The following is a 24,445-nucleotide window of genomic DNA, read 5'->3' as shown; positions in this document are numbered from 1 at the left end:
GTATAATCACTTGTCTCAATGGATCACATTCCCAACAGACCCATCTCACACTGCCATATGATAATGAATGGGGGTGTCCATTGCAAGTTAAATACACCCCCAGATCCCATTGCTTTGTTAATTGACAGATCTAACTGGAATATGATGGCACTGCTGTGAACCACTATGCCATCAAATTCTGCTGGTGACCTTTAAAAAGGATTATGTGTGATTGTGTGGATAATTATGCCACCTTAAATTTGCATCTCCCACATACCATGTGCAACTCTTGCAGGAATTGTGAATCAAGGATAATTCAGCACAGCTTAATGAACAGACACATTGAGGAGTGTAGGAACACACCGTCAGATTACCCGATCACACTATGGGGTTTTAACTCCTCCATAATTTTGCCACTTTGGAAACCAAGTGCTTACTTTATGTATACTTTTTAGACGGAACTACAATTTCTAGTAGGGTGATATCATTGCATGAGATTTTCCCTCACTTCCTGTCTTAGTGTCACCAAGACAGGAAGTGAGGGGAATATCACTGTGGGGAAATAGCTTGCAATTGTTGCCTTATAATGTCCATAGTATATATAAAAGGAAAGAATTGCTGGCTGTATCCCCACGGGAGATTCCCTCACTTCCTGTCCTGGTGACACCAAGACAGGAAGTGAAGGGAAATCTCCTGCAATGATATAACACTGTTACATGTTCTAGTTATGTAGCAAACTTAAGAATATACAAAGCAAACATCTTTTTTTTTCCATTTTGGCAAAATCATGGATTCATTAAAAAAATATCTTTGTTTGTCCCGTGGCTTGCAGGAAAAACATTTTGCCTTGATTCCACCATCAACACAGACAGGGGAAACCCTCCTGCGGAGCCATTGTGTTCTCCTGGTGCTGCCCCTGCCAGGAAAACACAGTGATTATTGCTAGTGGCTACAAGAGATGCTAGCGATAAGTGTGTGTAAAATCTGACAGACTGGTTGTACGTTGTCCTCCAGGTGATCGACCAATCAACTTGGGTACCTTCAGCCTGGCCATACACAGTTTAAATCTGCATCTCAAATGAAGCAATCCCATTTACATATAACACTCCATAAAGGAGAATTGAGGGGCTTATCAGGTCTGCGTCAAAAATTAACAGCCACACCCAATCAGACAGCTCGTGTTAAAAGGGACCTGAAAAGCAATCTGCATGGCTTGCTTTTCCAAGCATTGGCTAGTTTAGTGAGCCTGGACTAATAACAGTCACTGTAATGCTACCCATACTGCTGTCCTTTTAACATGGTGACAAAAGTTGATACCTATGCTACATGTGTGTAAAGTTACTTGCACCCTGCTAAATGGACAGCAATAAGGTTGTAAATACAGTGACTGCCTGTCCCCCCTGATGGCGGCCCTGGGTGTGTCATGAAAGGCCAATTGAGAAAATGGCTATATCATGTAGAGGAAATCACCAGTGTGGGGCAACCTATGTCATGGAGGTAGATTTGGACATCGATGTATATGTATCACCAGAAATGGAATTCTTTGTTCTACAATATCTCAAAGACGACCTAGCATGTTATTTGAAGACTGTACTATTTTGGACATACTTGGACTCAAACATACACTGCTCTTTCCACAGCTCCTCCTCCTCTGGGGGTATGATAAAGTTTATACGCATCTTCACCAAAAGCACAAGATGATGTGTCGTCTCCGGATGAGGCTGCAGCGGAGATTTCAGTTTCTGCCTGAGATAGTGGATCTGCAGCGGGCCTGGAGTGATGCCAAAAGGCGCTCACCCAGGCTCCTGCTAAAGGCTGTGGAGCAAATCTCCGGTAAGTAAAAATATACATTACATGTGACCAGATAGGTTACAATTTTTTGGGTAGGTGGACATGTGTTTAGCTATGCAACAACACTAATACCAACACCCCCCCCCCCCCTCCCTCTCGCTCCTACCTTTCCTACCTCCATCAAGTGTCTCTTCACAACCTTTAATACTACTATGTACATTCGTATTTTTTATGTTTTTTTTTTTCTTCTGCTTCTAGCCAAAGCGGACGGACGGCACCCTCTTGTGCTTTTGGTGAAGAAGGGGAGGAGGAGGACGGCCACACTCCAATATGCAGTCAGAGGCAGCGAGCCATTTGAGCAGCTGAAAATTGTGGATCGTAAGTAGAAAATAAAAATGTTAGAAATTTCTAATCTCTAATCACATTTTACAGAGCCCCCTTTACATCGGAGTCTCCAGACTTACTACACTGTAAGAGGGAAGTGTGAAGACTCTGATATAAGGAGAGTTTGGGAACCATTATTTGAGGGGGGAAGCTGGGGACTCTGGTGTAAAAGGGAACTCTGTGTTCCCCAAAGCTCCCCCATACATCTGAGCTTACAGAGACCCTCTTACACTTCCCTTCCTCAGTCCACCACAGTCAAGGGCACAACAAGTCCCACTGCAGAAGGCTACCTGCTTGGACTTGTAATCCTCTCTGTAGGGGAATGAGGAAATACTGCCTGCTATGCTAAGACTTGTAGTGCCCTCTGTTAGGGACTAAGGATTCCTCAGTCCTCAACATTCTAGGGCACTATAAGTCTCAGCATAGTGGGCTGTCATACCTCAGTCCCTCACAGCTCGGGTCAAAAACAACACAGTTAAACATCTAAAGGACAACTCCAAACAAAACTACCAATAATGGACAGAGTCCATATGCTCTATAATGTCAAAGACCCGCTACCACTCACCTTCCACCTCTGGTGCTGTCATTGTGTAGGGCAAAGGGCTCCATCTACACCATGTTTGGCTTTCATGTCAGATAGGCAGGACTTGCTCAGCTCCACTCTCTTCCTTGGCAATTGACTCTGGCGTCATTGTGGATCTTTCCTCCTCTAGAAAACCCCCAGGGGCCCTCTCCTTGTCCCCCAGCCACCCAGGGCCTTCTTCTCCTCCTCCTCCACCAACCATTTTCAGACTCTTCCAACTTCCCTGGGGCTACTCAACCACTTTGCATAGTGGACACAACAAATCTATGACCAGCCTGCAAAATATCAAGTCTGGGCCTGGTTACCTGTATGTTCCGGGTCCAGGGCGGAGCTCTCCTCCCAGAGCAACAACTGATGATAGCAGAGTGAGTTGACCGGCCAGTCACTTCCTACTGGTGCAGGTACACACCTACCGATTCCTCCACATCTTAGGATAACATGATCAGACGGCCAATCCCCAGGCAGAGAAGGAGGAGTAAGTGTCAGCGGACAACAGACACCTGGCAGACGCAGTGAAGGGACTGCAGCACACTGCTGCAACTTTTTGATCCGAGGATTGAAAGCAATCTTTTACTTGGGAGATTTCCCTGACTGCGCCCTTCGAAATGTTGGTGCTCCGCCACTGGCCGCAAGGCCCCTGTAGGTGCGAGGCCTTAGGCGCCCGCTTAATTTGCATGGTGCCCTCCTGTTTTAAAACATGGTCAATGCATCTCATTGGTGTAAGTGCACTTCTATGTTCTGAATTGTAGGGGCATTGAGTATGGTGCTAGCATGATGAGAGGTTACTGCCTATTTGTGTCCATAAATAATATATAATGTTTTTCTTTTATTTTAGAAACCAGTGATCAGGATGTTGCGGCTCAGCCTTCTCAGGCCCCCTGTAAGTAATGTGGATGTGCTGGTGTGTTGTGTATTAGGTCGAACTTGGAGGAATGATTGTTTGTTTTGTTTTCTTTTGTGGTTGATGTAACTTCAGCAAGAGAGGAGCCTCAGGCAGGGCCGAGTCGCCTGGATCCGGGCCAGGAACAAACTGTTGGCCAAGAAGAGGCCAATTGGTCCGACTCGGATGAGGACCTGGGCTCTCCTCAAAGGGGAAGTAAGTATTCTACATGTGTTTGTGTGTTCAATGTGTCCTGGTAAATATAAGGGCTGTAATATATATATTTTGACATTGGGGTTTTGTAGCAGCTGACATTGAGGATGTTTGTTGTGGAGGACTGGGGAAGAGGGGCCACTGCTTACCCAGTCCACTGTAACTACTACCTTCAATGTTTCCAGACTACTTTCTGTGTGCCTTTATCAAATAGCTTTTGTTCAAGGATTGTATTTGTGTCTTTGTGTTTCTAGGAGATACAACGCCATCCCCCCATGAAGGGACACCATCCCCCCATGTAGGGTCTCCCCCATCCTCCCCCACTCCAGGCTCCCCTGAACTAGTCTGTAAGTACCTAAAATTAGATTCTCACATGAATTGTGTGTGCTAGGATGATGTGTATCTAGGATAATCTAAGTTGGAGTCAAAGCAAGTGTAGTTTTGCTATATGTGACAGGAAGGTTGGTCATGAAACACTCTTGCTTAACCTTCATGTTTGAAAGGTGGTTTTGGGGAGCTTTACAGGACATGTTATCTTTTGTAAGTTATCTCAAGCCACCCTATTCTAAATTGGTGTTAGTTTCTCTACATTGGAAATGGTGTGCTTTGTACTTGTAAATTTTTAGGGGACATTGTAATTTAATCATGTCCTGATTTAGTCAACACTGAAAATGTGTGTTTGTCAATCTTTCATAAATACTCTTCCTCGGTAATGTACCACATTCCAGTTCACAATTTGTGTTCTTTTTGTGCAGTTTCTCCAGAGCCAGCCACGCCATCCACTTCAGGGGCCCCAAAAAAACCTGATGATGGTAAGTTGTGTGCTTTTCCAGTAATGTGTCTACTTAGTAAGTGGAGAAATGCTAACTGTGTATGTCCCCGCTCAGGCTTCAAGTTGTTCTAAAGGCAGCGGGTTCTTTATGTGAATGCATTCTATGCATTAGTATTCCAAGTGATAGGTGTGCATATTCCCCCTAAGACTTACTGGGACCATTTTTTACGGTCCAAATTTTTGCACTAATACTTGTCTGGAACAGACTCCCCCTCCTCCTTAACTGAGGTGACAGCATGCCAATATTGCCTCCTGATGCTGTCACTCCTAATCATTGAGACCATTGGAAGGGAGGGGGGCAAGGCTGGCTCACAGCCTAGTGCCTGAACAGGCACAGGGTGCTTGGCTTCATCTCATGTGCCTCCATAGCAAGCTGCCTGCTGTGGGGTCAAACAACAGGAGGGAGGTGCCTAGAGGTGTGTACAGGGGCCATGTAAAAAGGAGGATTGTTATTTCTCTTGTCCCCAAAAACCTAGAGAGTGTAAGTCTAACCTGATTAGTTTTCCGCAGCCCTCCCAAAATGATATGTTTCCAACACTTAGAACAGGCAGGGCTGAGGCACCAAAAACATCAGAAAAACACAATCAGCACAAAAGCAGGGAGTACGTATCCTTAACGCTACAAGCTTCACCCAGAAGAATGACGCTTGCACTGTACAAATCTGCATCACCACCATATCAATGTCTAAATAAAACTTTCAGGGAAATGTGGAGGGGTAATGAGTGGGTGTTAGAGCGTTTTCATGACTGCGTAACCTACAGTTAGCGTGAGTCCATTTGTTGATAAACTTTTTCTTCTCTCTTAACACAGCTGGGATGGCGGAAAGGAGATCAGGGGAGCAGACACATCTGCTCCGTCCAGAACTGGCCCTCAAAATTCCTAAGGGTGAGTCTCTACTATGTGTCAGGTTCAATCTATAGACAGTAAGAGGGAGAGAGAACGCTCCACAGATTCCAATGGTGATAGAGATAAATGTGTGCACATGTATCGTGTTGACCAATTGAACCCAAAACACCTTACATTCTTCAAAATGATTGCTTGTGTTTACATGCAGAAAAGCATTTTACTTAGCTTTGGTGGAACTGCTACTAACATTCCAAGCCATCTTATGTAACCTTTTGAACAATTTGCTGTGAAAGTTTGAGTTTAAGGTTTACAACAGCAATTTAGCATATTTGCTTCAGAGTGTTGATAAAAGCCAACCAATAGACTCCTAAGCATATTTGTTGAGGCACATTAATTACAATCCTTGTTTGGATCATTTTGCCTAAAACTAATTGTCATGTTTTTTTCTACCCAGGGCACACCCACCTCACCTACGAGGTCCTCCTGGATTATATGAGGTGGTGCGGAGACCGAATTCTATATTTGGAACACCTTTGTGGCGTGGATCCAGACCCTAAGGAGCCATTCGTTAGGAATGTCACACCTTTAAAAAGATCCTAGTATTTTTTTTTTGTGGTTTGTTTACTTATGTTGCACGTTGCAACACAAAGAAATGTCACATTTGTAATTGTTGCCCATTATAAACAAAAATCTAACAAAAAAATCAAAAACAGTTTAAAAAAAAACCCTTTTTTTGGGACCCAAAAAAAAAAAAAAAAAAAAAGCCTTGTTTTTGGCAACCAAAAAAAATATAAAAATTTATAAAAAACCCTTTTTTTGGGGACCCAAAAAAAACAAAAAACAAAAAAAGCCTTGTTTTTGGCAACCAAAAAAAATATAAAAATTTATAAAAAACCCTTTTTTTGGGGACCCAAAAAAAAAAAAAAAACAAAAAAAGCCTTGTTTTTGGCAACCAAAAAAAATATAAAAATTTATAAAAAACCCTTTTTTTGGGAACCAAAAAAACCAAAAAAAAAAAAAAAAAGCCTTGTTTTTGGCAACCAAAAAAAAAATGTTTACAAAAAAGCCTTGTTGTTTTTATGGCAACGGACAAAACCAAAAATGTTTACAAAAAAGCCTTGTTGTTTTTGGTAACAAACTAAACCAAAAATGTTTACAAAAAAGCCTTGTTGTTTTTATGGCAACGGACAAAACCAAAAATGTTTACAAAAAAGCCTTGTTGTTTTTGGTAACAAACTAAACCAAAAATGTTTACAAAAAAGCCTTGTTGTTTTTATGGCAACGGACAAAACCACAAATGTTTACAAATAAGCCTTGTTGTTTTTATGGCAACGGACAAAACCAAAAATGTTTACAAAAAAGCCTTGTTGTTTTTATGGCAACGGACAAAACCAAAAATGTTTACAAAAAAGCCTTGTTGTTTTTGGTAACAAACTAAACCAAAAATGTTTACAAAAAAGCCTTGTTGTTTTTATGGCAACGGACAAAACCACAAATGTTTACAAATAAGCCTTGTTGTTTTTATGGCAACGGACAAAACCAAAAATGTTTACAAAAAAGCCTTGTTGTTTTTGGTAACAAACTAAACCAAAAATGTTTACAAAAAAGCCTTGTTGTTTTTATGGCAACCGACAAAACCAAAAATGTTTACAAAAAAGCCTTGTTGTTTTTATGGCAACGGACAAAACCAAAAATGTTTACAAAAAAGCCTTGTTGTTTTTATGGCAACCGACAAAACCACAAATGTTTACAAATAAGCCTTGTTGTTTTTATGGCAACGGACAAAACCAAAAATGTTTACAAAAAAGCCTTGTTGTTTTTATGGCAACGGACAAAACCAAAAATGTTTACAAAAATGAATTGTTTTTGTGAAAACCTTCCAAAAAATGATGTCAAAACATAAAAAATGTTTAAAATGTTTATCTAAATTAAATTTAAGTATGTTGCTCTTTGCAACACAAATGTTACATTGGCAATTTAGTTCATTCTATTATATATTGTAATATATTTTTTGTACGCTACAGTTGGTAGACACCCACATGTGTTATTAAAACATTTATTTTATTACCCAAGTTTTCTTTTTGGTGTACACATCGAATGTCTTTTGTGTTGTATTTGTTTACTTGAGTGGTGTGGTCTGTAATTGTTAGTATGTTGGCTTTGGTTTATGTTAGCCTTGAGACTTGTTTTGAAGCTACATTTGAAGGGAGACCTTTTCTTGGGTCGTTATGTGAACATTGAGTTATCTAAATTTACATGAAATCATATGTTTGGAGATCGAGAAGCACGTGTGTATAAATGCCTACATTAACCAGGGCCATTACTTGGCCACCAACACTCCTAAAAAACCAAAGAGCAAACACAAACTAATCATTTTGCATAAAATTTTATTTCATCCCCAAAAAAAGCACTATAAGAAATCATATTGTGCCACCCTCAAATTTAAAAAAAAAATGGCCCCACAAATTGGCCAATGTAACAATCATTAACAAAACCAAAAAAAAAAAAAAAAAAGAAATTAAGTTGGTGGTGGTGGTGGTGACTGAAGCAGTGTGGTGAGCAATGGAAAGGTTCCTGCCATCAAATGGTGGGCCAATAGTCCCATCTGCTCTGGGGTTAGCCTTAGAGTTCTGGTAAAGTGGCCCATTAGAATCAGATCTTGTGTCTGAGGCTGCTGCTGATGCAGGGTGTTGAACCCTGGAAATGTCCCAGACTGAAGATCTTGTGCCAATAGTCCCATCTGCTCTGTGCTCAGCCTAAGAATTTGGGTAACGTGTGCCATTACCATGAGATGGGATCGTTGCTGCTCCAAGGCTATTTGATGCTGCTGGTGGTGCAAGGGTTGTGAAGATGTGTGGGGAGTGGTGGTTGATTGGTTGTTGTGGTCCACGGTGCGGGGGCAAACGACATGTCGCATTGGTGACAAAAAAGAAGAACGGCCTGGGGAGGAGTGAAGTGATAAAGGTGTGGAGGGAATGTAGTCAGGTGGAAGGGGTACTGTGGAACCAGTGCGCATTGAGGTTGTGCAGGAGGATTGCTCATTGAGGGGTGTGGGAGTCCGAACGGAGTGTGAAGTGCTAGGAGTGGCTACAGGAGGAATTGTCCCATCCCCAGCTGCCTGACAAGTGGCCAACACTGGCATTACCCTCCCACTACCACAACCTGCAGTGGCAGGTGAGTGAGATGTTTGGGAGGGCTCTGCCAATGGGGCATCTTCAGATCCAAACAGGCATTGGCGTGTGGCCAGCACCTGAGTGTCAACACTTTGCCGATCCCGTTGATGCTGGTCTGCTAAACTTACCAAGCTGTTACGCATATCCTGTTGAACCTGTAACATATCCTGGTGAACCTGTACCATTGTTGCTACAGATTCCTGTATGAGCCCGAGCAGACGTACTGCCTCAGTAGATTGCTGAGTACGCCTCCTTAACTCATTTTGGACCTGATACTCATCAAGCAGCCTCTCGGCTACATCCAGCATAGATGGACGAAGTTGGGTAGGTGACAATCCCTCTGCATCTAAGGCTACCTGAAAGCAGAAGAAATAGACCAAATCATTATCAAACATCATGACTAAATATTTCAGATTAGTTTGACAACTTAACACCCCAAGCAGAACGTTGAAAAGTTTGATGTGCTTCTAATGAGTACTTGTTCATTGTAAGATTATCCAAGCTAGCAACACTTCTGATAATGGGTACATATTATATTGGTAGGACTAATATGACAAAGGCAAAAAAGATTCAACATGAAGGTGTTCCCAATTAACCCTGGTGTGGTAGGTTGTTTATGCTTTTGGTAAATCTGTTACTACACCAATGACTTTATACATCTACGTATGTTGTCTAAAATCTTGCCATCAATCGGCTAGAGGACAACCCAACCAAACGATACCCATGAATTTGGACCTGGAAAATCAAAGACGGGCCGGACTTTAAAGATCCTGGATGTTTTTGGAACATTAGTGGCACACCAAATTATAACATAATTCCCTGATGTTCAAGATAGAACTCTTGTTGTGCTGGTGCATCGTCAGAATGTCATAGCACTAATTTAACACACACAATGTAAGCCACATCTAGTCCAAAATCAATGCTACCATTGAAATGTTACATGTGCACCTTGTTCCCTTATATCACATACCACAGCACTGGATGCAGAATCGTCGCCAGCTCCTGATCCAACTCCAGCTGCAACGTCAAGAGGGGCCTGATGTTCTTTTAAAAAAAAAAAAAAAAAACATGTTTAGTACATAACCTTAGTCAGTAATGATTATGGCCAGATTGCCCTCCTAGCTTCATGAATGAAGCATTGAGGCCAAACATTCAAAAGTGCTTTCCTGGGCTCATAGGACACTTGCTAAACCCTCCCAAAGGTTAAGAAGGCTTGGTCTGCCTACTAATGACGGCACCCATTAATGCTGTCAACTGTGTTTTGCAGGGTAAACATCTAAAAGGCAACACTCTTTCCTAAGAAAAAACATGTGTGTTAATGGGGTTAATAAGATTCAAAAAAACATTATTTGACTAGACATACCAACACCTTCCTCCAGGCCTAGCTGCACTGGGTGTGTTCCCTGCTGCGGATCTTCTGTAAAGGACATAGCAATATGAGCTATCTTGGCCAAAAAAAAACATCTACATTGTTTGGCACAGTATGATATTGGACCTACCAGGAGGAGGGTCAGCACTGATGTCAACACCTGTGAGTCCGTCTGGTTCGCCAAGCTGCATGGGCTGTGGAGGGGCTGAGATCCGTGCTACAGATGAACAAATTGCAGGTTGGGGAAAACAAAAAAAGGACAATTGGAAGGGCAAGTATCACATTCTCTTAATGTCACACATAGGATAGTAGTTAATCTTTTCCAAACAACTCACACAATTGACATCCAAGATAATATCCTACCTCGGTGCAAAGCATCCGAATCTAAGTCCTCTCTGGGAAAGATGGTATCGGGTCCTATGATGTTCAAGAAAGGTAATTGATAATCCCAGAGAGAACTTCGTGCACGTTCATCCAGCCGACCTTGACGGTCATAAAGACCCTCCGCAGCCCATGCAATTAGCTTCTTCCGAACGGACCCACAGATGTCGTTGACCTTCTTCCGCACACTGTCACGGTGGCGAGGTGCTTCACCCAGTGCATTTACAGCATCCCGGATTTCATCCCACAATCTGTTCTTCTCTGTTACTGAGTAAGACGCGGCCCTGGTCCCATGTATCGCCTGATATCTGGCCATATAGGCGTGGACCAGGGCACAGCACTGATTGTGGGTGAAACGGGGAAGCCGGGTTAATGTGGACAAGCTGACTCTGGTGGACGGACCCGCTCCAGGACTACTGTCAGAAGAGCCAGCTTGTCCACTTGGTGTGTTAACACCTCCCCCGGCTTCCTCCTCCGGGATGGGGATGGTGGACTCCCTCATGGATACAGCTGGAGCCTCCCTCACACCAGAGCCAGACGATCTGCCCACCCTGCCCCCCCTGGCCCCCCTGGCCCCCCTGGCCCCCCTGGCCCCCCTGGCCCTTCTCATCCTTCCAGTGGGTGGGGCCATGGGAGCACGAGGTGGGCAGAGAATCTGGCTGTCCAGCAGCAGCAAAGAGCCCCAAACTCCTAAATCTGAAATGACAAAAGAGAAAACAGAAAAAACAGGATTTGCAGATTGCTCTTCATATACAGTATAATTAGTGAACAGTTACAGAACACACTTACCTAATGGCACAAACAGACTTGGTCGTGGTGGTGGTGGTAGTAGTGGGCAAAGAGCAGAAGAGGCTGCAAAGAAAAGGAAAAAAAAAAAAAACATAAGAAAACGCATATGGGTACAAATCACACGAGGCCCTCCAAACACTTACCTAATGGCACAAACACAGTGGTGGTGGTGGTGGTGGTGGTGGCAAAGAGCAGAAGAGGCTGCAAAGAAATGTAAAAAAAAAACACATAAGAAAACGCATAGGGGTACAAATCACACGAGGCCCTCCAAACACTTACCTAATGGCACAAACACAGTGGTGGTGGTGGTGGTGGTGGTGGCAAAGAGCAGAAGAGGCTGCAAAGAAATGTAAAAAAAAAAACACATAAGAAAACTCATAGGGGTACAAATCACACGAGGCCCTCCAAACACTTACCTAATGGCACAAACACAGTGGTGGTGGTGGTGGTGGTGGTGGCAAAGAGCAGAAGAGGCTGCAAAGAAATGTAAAAAAAAAACACATAAGAAAACGCATAGGGGTACAAATCACACGAGGCCCTCCAAACACTTACCTAATGGCACAAACACAGTGGTGGTGGTGGTGGTGGTGGTGGTGGTGGTGGTGGTGGTGGTGGCAAAGAGCAGAAGAGGCTGCAAAGAAATGTAAAAAAAAAACACATAAGAAAACTCATAGGGGTACAAATCACACGAGGCCCTCCAAACACTTACCTAATGGCACAAACACAGTGGTGGTGGTGGTGGTGGTGGTGGCAAAGAGCAGAAGAGGCTGCAAAGAAATGTAAAAAAAAAACACATAAGAAAACGCATAGGGGTACAAATCACACGAGGCCCTCCAAACACTTACCTAATGGCACAAACACAGTGGTGGTGGTGGTGGTGGTGGTGGCAAAGAGCAGAAGAGGCTGCAAAGAAATGTAAAAAAAAAACACATAAGAAAACGCATAGGGGTACAAATCACACGAGGCCCTCCAAACACTTACCTAATGGCACAAACACAGTGGTGGTGGTGGTGGTGGTGGTGGTGGTGGCAAAGAGCAGAAGAGGCTGCAAAGAAATGTACAAAAAATACACATAAGAAAACTCATAGGGGTACAAATCACACGAGGCCCTCCAAACACTTACCTAATGGCACAAACACAGTGGTGGTGGTGGTGGTGGTGGTGGTGTTAAAGAGCAGAAGAGGCTGCAAAGAAATGTAAAAAAAAAACACATAAGAAAACGCATAGGGGTACAAATCACACGAGGCCCTCCAAACACTTACCTAATGGCACAAACACAGTGGTGGTGGTGGTGGTGGTGGTGGCAAAGAGCAGAAGAGGCTGCAAAGAAATGTAAAAAAAAAACACATAAGAAAACGCATAGGGGTACAAATCACACGAGGCCCTCCAAACACTTACCTAATGGCACAAACACAGTGGTGGTGGTGGTGGTGGTGGTGGTGGTGGTGGTGGTGGTGGTGGCAAAGAGCAGAAGAGGCTGCAAAGAAATGTAAAAAAAAAACACATAAGAAAACTCATAGGGGTACAAATCACACGAGGCCCTCCAAACACTTACCTAATGGCACAAACACAGTGGTGGTGGTGGTGGTGGTGGTGGCAAAGAGCAGAAGAGGCTGCAAAGAAATGTAAAAAAAAAACACATAAGAAAACGCATAGGGGTACAAATCACACGAGGCCCTCCAAACACTTACCTAATGGCACAAACACAGTGGTGGTGGTGGTGGTGGTGGTGGCAAAGAGCAGAAGAGGCTGCAAAGAAATGTAAAAAAAAAACACATAAGAAAACGCATAGGGGTACAAATCACACGAGGCCCTCCAAACACTTACCTAATGGCACAAACACAGTGGTGGTGGTGGTGGTGGTGGTGGTGGTGGCAAAGAGCAGAAGAGGCTGCAAAGAAATGTACAAAAAATACACATAAGAAAACTCATAGGGGTACAAATCACACGAGGCCCTCCAAACACTTACCTAATGGCACAAACACAGTGGTGGTGGTGGTGGTGGTGGTGGTGTTAAAGAGCAGAAGAGGCTGCAAAGAAATGTAAAAAAAAAACACATAAGAAAACGCATAGGGGTACAAATCACACGAGGCCCTCCAAACACTTACCTAATGTCACAAACACAGTGGTGGTGGTGGTGGTGGTGGTGTAATCCTTTATAGGCAAAAGGAGGCTGCAAACATTAAACATACATGAGAAATCGCATGACCTACATACGTGCACATAATAAATTACAGTTATCAGGAAAGCAAAAATGGTGTCTTTGGAAGCTGGGAAGGTAAGGGGGCAGGTTTAGATGCCAAATCTAGACTGCACACCTTTAACAAACATGAGAAAACACATGTCCAAACCACATGCACATGGGGCCAACTGCCAATGATTAAAAGACACTTGAGGGGTTCCCAAGCTATTGTGGGTTGGAGGGGATTCACCATAGACAACTTAAGCACACCCAAGATAAGTACAAATTGTCTCCTTCCTTTTTTTTGGGAGAGAGAGATACAATTGTCTTACCTCCAGATAATGTAGGTTGTGGGTCACAGGGTCTTGCTAGCACATAAGAAACATCGATCTATAACATCCAGCAGCCATATTGGCCATGTGCTCCTTTTATAGCTGGCTCACAGGTGTGATAATTAGCGGCCGTTTCTATATATATCTGCGCATTCGCGAATTTGCGCGTTCAAAATGGAGGACGATATCCCAGACGCATTAGATGGTGCAATGCTGGCATTTATTGGTGCCTTGTTTGAGGAGGCCCTGGCACAGGAGGCAGCAGAAGGTGGGGAAGCTGCAGCAGCAGCAGCAGCAGCACCTTCAGCAGCAGCACCTCCAGTCCGTGTGCCCTTACCTCGCCAGCCACGCATTTTTGCTCCAAGGATCTATTTGGACAAGCTGCGGGATTCTGATGTCAGGAGGAAGTTCCGGCTCGAGCGAGGAACTATTCTACACCTCTACCAGCTCATAGCAGAGAAAATTGACCCGGACACACAGCGCGGCCATGCGGTGCCCGGCATGGCCAGATTGCTGGCCACTTTGTATATTTTAGGGCGTGGCAGCTTCCAAGCCACTTCGGGAAGTATCATGGGCATTAGCCAGCCCACAGTTTCAAGGGTGTTCATGTTGGTCATTAATGCCATAGTGGATATAGTGCCCAATTTTATCCACTGGCCACAGAATGAAAATGAGTGGAATGAAGTCAAGTTGGGTTTCTACCGGCGGGCACACATGCCGCAAATCCTAGGGGCAATCGATGGCACCCACATAGCCATTAGGCCCCCAAGGAGCCACGAAAGTGAATACCGGAACCGCAAGCAGTACCACTCTGTGAACGTCCAATTAGTGTGTGACGCCAAACAGCGCATCATGAGTGTCAACACTGGTCACCCAGGGTCGTGCCATGATTCCAGTATGTTAAGAACAAGTACTCTGTACGAGGTGTTTGAAAGTGGACAAATGCCCGAAGGGTGGCTTATTGGTAAAGTATTTTGTCTTAACAACATAAACTGTAAGATTACATAGACATAGGAATAAGCTACATCGGTGTACACCCTGATTTAAGCAAAGCCTACCTAAAATGGATGTGTTATTAGTTGTCAGGCTGTTCACACACAACCAGATCAGCAGCTTAGCAGCTCACAAAAGAAAGATTTGCAAAGTTGTCTTTGAGTCCAATGAAGGTGGTTAACCAATGTGTAAATGGTGTCCTCTAGCCACCCAAAGAAAACCTACAAATGATTCCAATGGTATTGCCATATCCCCAAAGTACTTTGCATAAGTGAGTCAATATTGGTTTCCTCACTCTAGTTGCAGATATATTCCAGAAGTAAGACCTAGGCTAATGTAATAGGAACAGAATAGGGGCCAAGTTGTAACTTGCAAGAGAAACCCACCACTTTGTGTGTCCTTTTTCCCATTTGTATTAGTGATTTAGGCAGTTAGACAGAGTTGAGATGTTTCATATGATTTTTTGCAAACAGACGAGCAGGTTGTTTAGTAAAATGCCTAATTGTCTCCCATTTTGAGGAGTCATCTAAAGTCACATGATATGAATAACTAATGTATATTTTTCTTATTTTTCAGGGGATGCTGGTTACCCGCAGCTGACGTGGCTGATGGCTCCAATCAGGTACCCCCAGGGCCCAGCAGAGAGGAATTACAACAGGGCCTTGCGGAGAAGCCGGAGTATCATTGAGTTGACCATAGGTCTTCTCAAGTCCCGGTTTCTCTGCTTGGCCCGGCCTGGGGGTGAACTCCTGTACTCTCCTACAAAGGCTTCCAAGATCATCCTGGCGTGCTGCGTGTTGCACAACATGTGCGTTGCCCGGGATGATTCTTGGGAGCTGACGGAGGAGAGGGAGCCAGAGGTCCGTCAGCCGGCGGCCCCCAGGCGGCGGAGCACCGCTGCCGGTATGGCCACCCGGAATACCCTGGTTGCTAGCCACTTTACATGTAAGTACTGTAACCGGTCAAGATAGGGCATGTGTATTAATTAGCTAGTTAGCAGAGGTGCCACTCACAGGGAGACAGAGGGTGATTATCATCTGCCAATGACACTTGCCATTGTAGATAAAGTGTAGTCAACATTGGTAAAATTGTGTTACTTGAGCAAAAACATGCACCTCTAACCATAAACATGTTGGTATTGTGAATAGTGTAAAGGGCTGAGAAGAGCTGGCAGGTGTTTATTTGTGTCTATGCCACCTGTGTAGTTATTGATAACATGAACGGCTGCTTGGTATCTTATGGTGTTGTAATTTTCCAGAACATCAACATCTTGGAATCATGGCACGTACCATGGGAAGCCTGTGGTGATGGGCTGTCTGGCGTCACAGGTGTGTATTCAAATGTTTACATTAATGATTTCTGGTTTGTGTAAGTTGGCATAAAATGTGTTATTTCACTCGTGATGTCGAAATTAAATGAAGTTCAGAATGAAGCAAACAGGCATTAAGATGTGATTTTCATAATGAAATGTCTTATCCTTTGTTTTATTTTTCCAGGAGTGGTACTGCTTGCGGGTGTAGGTGGTAGAAACCCACCTTGATGGACTCCACTCATTTTCTTTTGTGGTCAGTGGATATTTGGTAAGGCACATGGCCAATGACCAACATGAACACCCTGGAACTTCGAAAGTGGCTTGGAAGCTGCCCAGCAACCTTGCCATGCCTGTCCCCTATGAGCTGGTAGAGGTGCAGAATGGATTCTGAACTCTGCCGGAAGTTGTGGAAGACATCAGAATCCCGTAGCCATGGAGCAAAGATCGTGGTCTGGCGCTGTAAAGGCACACGGACTGGAGAGTGACAATATTCTTTTGCTGCATCCCTCCTTCTGCTGTCATTCTCAAATAAATAAATACATTAGAATTGAACATGTGTTTTTTTGTTTTGTGTGGGTGCCTACAGACAAAAGGGCCATCCACACTGTAAGATTTAGAGAAGACTTTATCCTTCCGATTGACATTTTCTATGTAGTGCAAGGGCCTGCCTGATTGCATCCAAATTGAAAGTGTTGAGGTTTGAGCTTCTATTATATGGTTTGGTTAAGTCTACAGGAAAAAGTCTAGACAAATTGTTAGTGTATGGCCCATTAAGCTGCCAAGGCCGGAGTTTTGCACTTTGCATGCTGCTTGTACTGGTGATGTGAGGGGTTGTAATGTAGAGTAGGGATGTGACAGTGTTGTGTTGAGGTGTGAGGCAAATGTAGTGTTGGACTATGAGGGCCTGTGTTGTTGAAATATGGAGAGAGTCCAATATCAGACACCTATGTTTATTGGTCAAGAAATTGTAAGAACCATGGTAAATATGTAAAGAATTGCATCTCGATAAAACTAGGACCACACTCATAAAATCAAAATTGTGTTGTTTCCATTGATGTGCTTGAAATTTGGGTAGGACACCCCCCTCCCCCCCCAAATTCAAGATAGTTTAAAAAAACTGTTTAAAAAAATGAGAGTGAAAAGAGATCCCAAGTGTAGTGATGTGATTTGAACCCATGACGTTGTGAACTGCAGTGAAGTTGCAAAGCACTTAGCTATTGTGCAGAATAAAGCTGTATGGTGGAAAAAATGGAGTGTGTTAAGGCTAAAAAGCACATATAGCTAAAGAACTAAACATTGTATGGAATGTGGGAAGAAGACCATGGTAAAATTGTGAGGTTTCATCTTGCCCTGAAGTAGGGTAGGGGTTTGGTCACTTGCCTTTGGTACTTTCCTTCATAAGATCGATTCGACACACAGACAAGATCAAAAAAACACTTAAAATGGTGTAAGCTTGCAAGCGCTTCTGAGTGTAACATTATTTAGCAATATATATGATGTAATCCGTTCCATTTTAGCAATATAAACAAAAAAAGAAAATAAAAAAAGTAGGTGGAGATGGTAAGCCTCGAACCTACAGCAGAGGGAGATGAATTACAGACATGTGATGTGTGCACTAATCCACTAGCCCACATCGCTATGTGAAACTGTTATAAGCAGGAAGACATAAGTTTGCGAATTGGCGAAGCCGCGATCGTAAGTGAATCCCGCTGACGGCGGAATTCATTATTGCTGTTTTACTCGCCAATTCGCCGCAGCGCCAGTTAATTGATTTGAACGCGGCGAAACTGAAACACGTCATAGATGTTTGAAGCTGCAGTTTCTTTAAATCCGGCCCAATATCTCACAAAAGTGCATACATCCCTCACATTAAATATTTTATATATCTTTTCATGTGACAATACTGAAGAAATGACACTTTGCTACGATGTAAAGTAGTGAGTGTACAGCTTGTATAACAGTGTAAATTTGCTGTCCCCTCAAAATAACTCAACACACAGCCATTACTGTCTAAACTGCTGGGAACAAAAGTGAGTACACCCCTAAGTGGAAATCTCCAAATTGGGCCCAAAGTGTCAATATTTTGTGTGACCACCATTATTTTACAGCACTGCCTTAACCCTCTTGGGCATGGAGTTCACCAGAGCATCACAGGCTGCCACTGGAGTCCTCTTCCACTCCACTCCTCCATGTGCGCATTCGAAGTATATCTGCGTGGGGCAGACTTCAAGTGGTTAAAGGAATCCATTGGCTCAGTGCTGTCACATTAAGCGAGTCACATGTTTCTCCATACTGGGAAGTACCAAGTCTTTCCTTTGCTTAAGGTGCTGAATACAGCGGCAGCGGAGTAAGGAAAAGGAAAATATATATAATTCAGGGGGAGGAATTAAAGCAGACAAGTTTGAAGATAGTTACCTCTGACTTTTTTCTACCTTCCTAAATTGCACATTTGCTCTGGGTCAGTAGTCAAAAAGTATTCAAGGGACCAGGTTTAAGGGCCAGAAAATTAGCATTTTAAGAAGGTCAGCAATTATATGCAATCACTACAAATCTTTTAAGGAAGGCATACTTTATTTTGCTGCAGGAAAGAATCAATACAGGTCTTGTACAGGCGCTTTGCGAATTTGCTTTTGCTTTCTACCTCACATTAAGTTAAACTTCAGCAAGGCAGCTGCCTGGGACTGAGTGCTATGAATAATAAATTGCACACACAGAAGTGAACTGTGCAATCATTGCAAGATTCCAGAATTTGGCTGCCGAACACAGCTTAGATGTCCATTTTTATGACCCTCAGCAAAAGATACAATTCCGTTAAATCCACCAATGCTTTCTATCTCCATGTATCTAAACATAAGCCATTTTGTATTGGTTACCCTCACCTTCTTTATTTGCATTCTTGTTATTATTTGCAAAGCTCTCAATAAATATAAAGGTATACAAAAAAAACAATCAAGATGGGAATTTAAATGAATACAGGAAAAAGAAGAATAAAGAAAGGGAAAGGTAAAACAGAGGAAACGATTAATGTGCAAGGAAAGGCGAGGAAAAGAAAAGATACATGAGTAGGAGAGTAAAAGAAAGCAAAAGATACTAGAGTAAAGAAAGGGAGATGAAAGGAAAGGCAAGGAAAGGCAAAGTATTGCAAGGCAAGGAAAGGAAAGAAAAAGCGAGGCAAGGTGTCACGGTCTGGGGTCAGGCTCGGAGACCAGTAGCTATAGAAGTAGGGGGAGTTTCAAAGACGAGCAGGATTGGTATACAAGCAGGTCACCCTGGCAAATAATGCAGGCTCATCTGAGGTGTGGAGTCTATGTACTAACTGGTGTTCACCAGAGCTCCTAAAGGTGGGGATTGATTTTGCTGTGTGTTAGTATCAGGTCGCGGTCCCCAGGATCGTCCCAGCAGGAGGTGAGCAAGCTGGGCTTCAGTAGCTGATATAACAGGTAAAGATCAAACAGAAGTATAGTCAGTAAACAAGCCAAATATCGGTAACAAGTAGTTGAAAAAAAAAACTGAAGCGTAGTCGGAGAACAAGCCAAGGGTCAGTAACGAGTGGTAGCAAAGATATGGAGGGCAGCGAGAAAGAGAAAAGTGAGATACTGGCTGGAGAGAGCACAGAAATCTGGCAAACAGGAAGTGCAGAGACATGGCCTAAATCAGGAAGTTAATGGGAGGTACAAAGAGTTTAAGGCAGGATCATTCAAGGAATTATCCAGGAAACTATCCAGCATCTCAGGTAGCTCAGTTAGAAGAGTCATTGCCAGACACAGCAGAGGTCCCAGGTTCAAGGTGAGTCAAGGAAAGAATAAATGACTAAGAAAAGTGAGAGGAAATAACGGAAAAAGTACATAAGGAAATAAAGGATACATAATTAAGAAAGGAGGGAGGAAAAAATAGAAAACATAAATGAGCAAGGAAACAAAGTGAAAAAGAACGTAAAAGATACATAAGTATGGAAAGTATGATAAGATAAATGACCAAGGAAAAGTAAAGTAAGGGATACATAATTAAGAAACGGAAAGGAAAAATGGGAAAACATAAATCAGCAAGGAAAGGGAGTGAAAAAGAAAGAGTACATACAAGAGTAAGTAAAGGAAAAGATACGTAATTAAGGAAAGGGAGAGTAAAAGAACAGAAAACATGCAATGAAAGGGTGTCAAAAAGAGGAAATGAAATTAAAAGGTACATGAATAAGCAAAGGGGAAAGAAAGGAAAAGATTCATAAATAAGGGAACGGAGAGGAAAATAATGGAAAACATACATGAGTGGATAAACTGAGCAAAAAAAGACAAGGATACATAAGAAAGAAAAGTAAAGAAAAAGATACATTTATAAGTGAAGAAAATGAAGGAAAACAAACGTGAATAAAACTCCCCACAGAAAGTTTGAATTTCAGTCAGTGTGTGGCCATCCCTGATTACCAGAGGTCAATTGTTAGATTGACTTCCTCATACGGACAATAAGAAATTCGGGCGAGAAATTTCATACGATTTTCGTATAGTGTGTACACAACTTTCTTAGGAAAGAAGTTGGCTGCACACCTTGGACGGTTCATTAGATTTATTGAACCATGTATAAAACTCCCACCAGGGCAAGGACACAGACCATGAAAAGGTTAACCTTTCTATGATCTGTGCTTTGTCCTGGTGGCAGTTTTTTACATGTTTCAGTAGATCTATTGGACCGGCGGAGGTGCGCAGCCAGTTTTTTTCCCAAGTTGTATACACAGATGCGAGTCGGGACTAGCACCCAGTCCCACCTGTCCTGAGGATTACACCTTTCACCTGGAGCAGGGAATTGGCCTTTCTGTTTCCCTGTGTGTACACAACTTTCCACAGCCGATTCCCACTTTTCACACGAAAATTCCTGAAGGCACAAATTTTAAAATTTTTCTCATATGTGAACAGATTGAACGATTTTTGTTTAAAGTGTACCGTTTTCGTATGATTTTCATACAAGAAAAATCAGAAAAGAAAGACTGCGCGTGATCAGAAAAAATAAACAACCAAAAAAAACCCTTTGTCGCATGAGAATTTTCCTACAAATTTTCTTATAGTGTGTACCCCACTTTACGTCGAACAGGCAGGTTGGAAAACTTTTTCCAATCAGCAGCTGCAGCCACTGAGGGGGGGGGGGGGGTTAAAAAAAAAAAAGAAATTAGTAAGGAAAGGAACAACAAGAGGGAGGAAAAGAAATGTAAAATTAATAAAATACATTGCTCACGCTGTTCAAAAATGCTCTTATTCATGTTAAAAGTTGAATGCAATGGCTATGGTTTTACTGGTATATATTTTGTGGAACAGGGATGTACTGGTTTTGACTGCTTTTGTACAATAACTGAAATGTACTGCTTGGCTATGTTGTACTGGATTGTCTTTAAAAAAGTTTCCATTGGATAAAAAAAAAAAATTAATAAAGAAAAAGAGAAGAGAAAAATATATATATCGAAAAAGAGAAGGGAAAAGAAATGAGTAATGAAAAGTAAAGAAAGAAAAATAAGTAAGGCAATAGAAATAGAAAGAAACATAAAGATATATAAATAACGAATGAAAAAAACCCCAATATATTAGTAAAATAAATAAAGATAAATAAATAAAAGGATAAAAGAGAATGGAAAGAGATGAGAGGTTACAAAGACAAAGTCCTTCACCCATGCTTGAGTCTAGATTAGTTGAACATAGTTAGTTAGTGAGGTTGAAAAAAGACATCAGTCCATCCAGGTCAACCTATGATGTGTGTGTTTGCTGTTAACCGTACATTGTATACCCCTGTATGTTGTGGTCTTTAAGGCGCCCATCTAATAGTTTTTTGAAACTATCAATGCTCCCTGCTGATACCACTGCTTGTGGAAGAGAATTCCACATTCTTACCGCTCTGACAGTAAAGTACGCTTTACGCAGTTTAAGGTTAAACCGTTTTTCTTCTCATTTTAGTGAGTGGCCACGTGTCTTATTAAATTCCCTTTCTCTGAAAAGTTGGTTCCCTATGCTATGGTCACCAGTACAGTATTTGTACATTGATATCATATCCCCCCTCAATCGTCTCTTCTCCAGGGAGAATAAGTTCAATGCTTGTAGTCTTTCCTCATAACTGATGTCCTCCACTCCCCTAATTATCTTTGTTGCCCCTCTCTGGACTCTCTCCAGTTCTAGCACATCTTTCTGAGGACCGGTGCCCAGAACTGGATGGAATACTCCAGATGTGGCCACACCAGAGTCTTGTAAAGTGGGAGAATAATTGCTTTATCTCTGGAGTGAATCCCCTTTTTTATACATGCCAGTATCCTGTTGGCAGCAGCTTGACATTGCATGGCATTGCTAAGCCTGTTGTCTACTTGGACCCCCAGTCTTAGATTAACCCAGAGGTTCTCCTCCTAGCGAGTAACTTCCATTCGTATTCTGACACCCAAGTGCATTACTTTACATTTTTCAACAATAAACCTCATCTGCCATGTAGTTGCCCACCCCATTTTTTTGATCAGGTCTGCTCGTAAGGTTTCCACATCCTGCATAGAAGATATTGGCCTGCTTAGCTTAGTATCATCCACAAATACCAAGATTGTGCTGGATATCCCCTCCTCTAGATCGTTTATGAATAAATTAAACAGGATTGGTCCCAGGTCAGATCCTTGGGGGACCCTACTTTCCACACCCGACCAATCCGAGTACTCCCCATTTATCACCACCCTCTGTGGTGGTAACATGTTGCTGACTACTGTGTATTATATTTAGTTTGGTTTAATACCTTGATACTGACTAACCTTGATATCTCAACTATTGGAGAAAAATCTCAACATTGTCTTTCTGTACTACAGTCTCGCGCACTGTAATATTCCTATGATACTTTAATGTAACGATTTGCCATTACGTCTCTTTTATTATTTTCTTCAATTGTTTTGTTGTAATTTCTGAGAATCAATAACCATTTTATAAAAAAAAAAAAAAACATAGAAAAAGTAACAATAAACCAAAGAGAGAATAATTTCTAGTCTGCTCTAAATGCGTAAAGTGTAAAAGTACAATTTGCTCGATCTCTAGATGCATGTGAAGGTTGTTTTGTTGTGTTATATGAACCTGATCAGCATTTCTATTATAGAACTCCACCAAAGAAAAGGCAGTTCTGCAGGAAACACATTTGTTTTCTCTTCCACGGAAAAGCATTTCTTACTATGCAGCAGAGCTGATACACATCATTTGCCGTGCTCACCGTACCATTACTTTCCAGTAGACAAAATCCAGTGATCTTCTAATTGTTATAATTGTGCGGCTTTTATTTTCTGAATTGCAGCCATTCAACCAGGAGATGTGCTGTGTGTAACCGAGTTCCCTGCTTCAATTCCCACTACGTCACTACAACAAAACTCTCATATTATTACATTTTATGTATGAGTCACGCACTCTCGCTCTGACTTCCATTGTTTTGCTGCTTATACTTTAAATGGATAAAGTGATACTAAACAGAGAAGTGGTAATTGCCAAAATTCATTCATATAAATCATACAGTATATATCATATCACTGTATTTTATTTTATTTTAAATCCTAAAAGCGCCTTTTTTCTGCAGTGTTGTTATATGGTCACATGATCTTTCCCTGGTCTTTGGCATCTGCAGGGAAAGATCCTTGGAAGGGGCTTCTATTACTATCACAGCATGAGTCTGTGTCTGGCCAGCCCTGATTGGTGCTGTGCCAGTCACATGACTAACAGTCTCAGAAGGACTATTCAAATTAGATTATAAAAAATGAGTTTTACAGCTCCCTAAAAACTTTTATTGAACATCAAACATCAAATGTCTGTTTTTTGTGCATTAAAGTGTTTGATAATCTTGTCTCTCTGTGTATGTGCTTTATTGAAAAAAATGCTCTAGAAAAAGTTATATTCCTTATTTCAGAGCGCCGCTTGGCGCTCATGTGACTGCCCGCCGTTCTACCTCCTGATCTGACAGTTACAGTGGGAGGGGCTGAGAGTCCCCCCCGCTTACGTCAGTTGGGAGGAGGGGAGGAGAGGAGGAGAGAGGTGGGCAGTCACTAGAGCGCTGAGCTGCACTCTGATATAAGGAAAAAAAACTACATTTTTTAAAATAAAGCACATAAACAGGAACACAGGGATTCTCCTAAAAATGTCACAGTTATTCTAGCAGCAGGAGGGGAGGGGAGGGGCAGGCCTTGGCATAGAGCTGACAGGCAGAGAGGGAGGGGTAGAGAGGAGGACAAAAGAAAGCTGCGGATGATGTAAGCAGGTAAACTGACCACAGTGCCAGGGCTCAGCAGCCATGATAAACCGTGGTCAGTTTACAGGGGAGAGGGCAGAACCAGGCAGGATCAACCAGGTATTTTAGATGATACAAAGAGCCAAATTACACAGCACAAGCACTGTGCTGTTATTCATACTTTAATTACTTAGCGACTGC

At 42.4% G+C, this 24,445-nt stretch overlaps 1 protein-coding gene across 1 annotated transcript in view; it reads right to left on the bottom strand.

Annotated features, from left to right (window-relative positions):
• The window catches only part of CTBP1 (C-terminal binding protein 1), a 999,951-nt gene that overhangs the window by 484,158 nt on the left and 491,348 nt on the right, over window positions 1-24,445 (bottom strand). The window lies entirely within an intron of this gene.

This window comes from Pelophylax lessonae (assembly GCF_965119305.1).
Source record: "Pelophylax lessonae genome assembly, chromosome: 1".
Classification (NCBI taxonomy): Eukaryota; Metazoa; Chordata; class Amphibia; order Anura; family Ranidae; genus Pelophylax; species Pelophylax lessonae.
The sequence above is the reverse complement of the archived record's forward strand: the minus strand, read 5'-3'. Positions and strand labels throughout refer to the sequence as shown.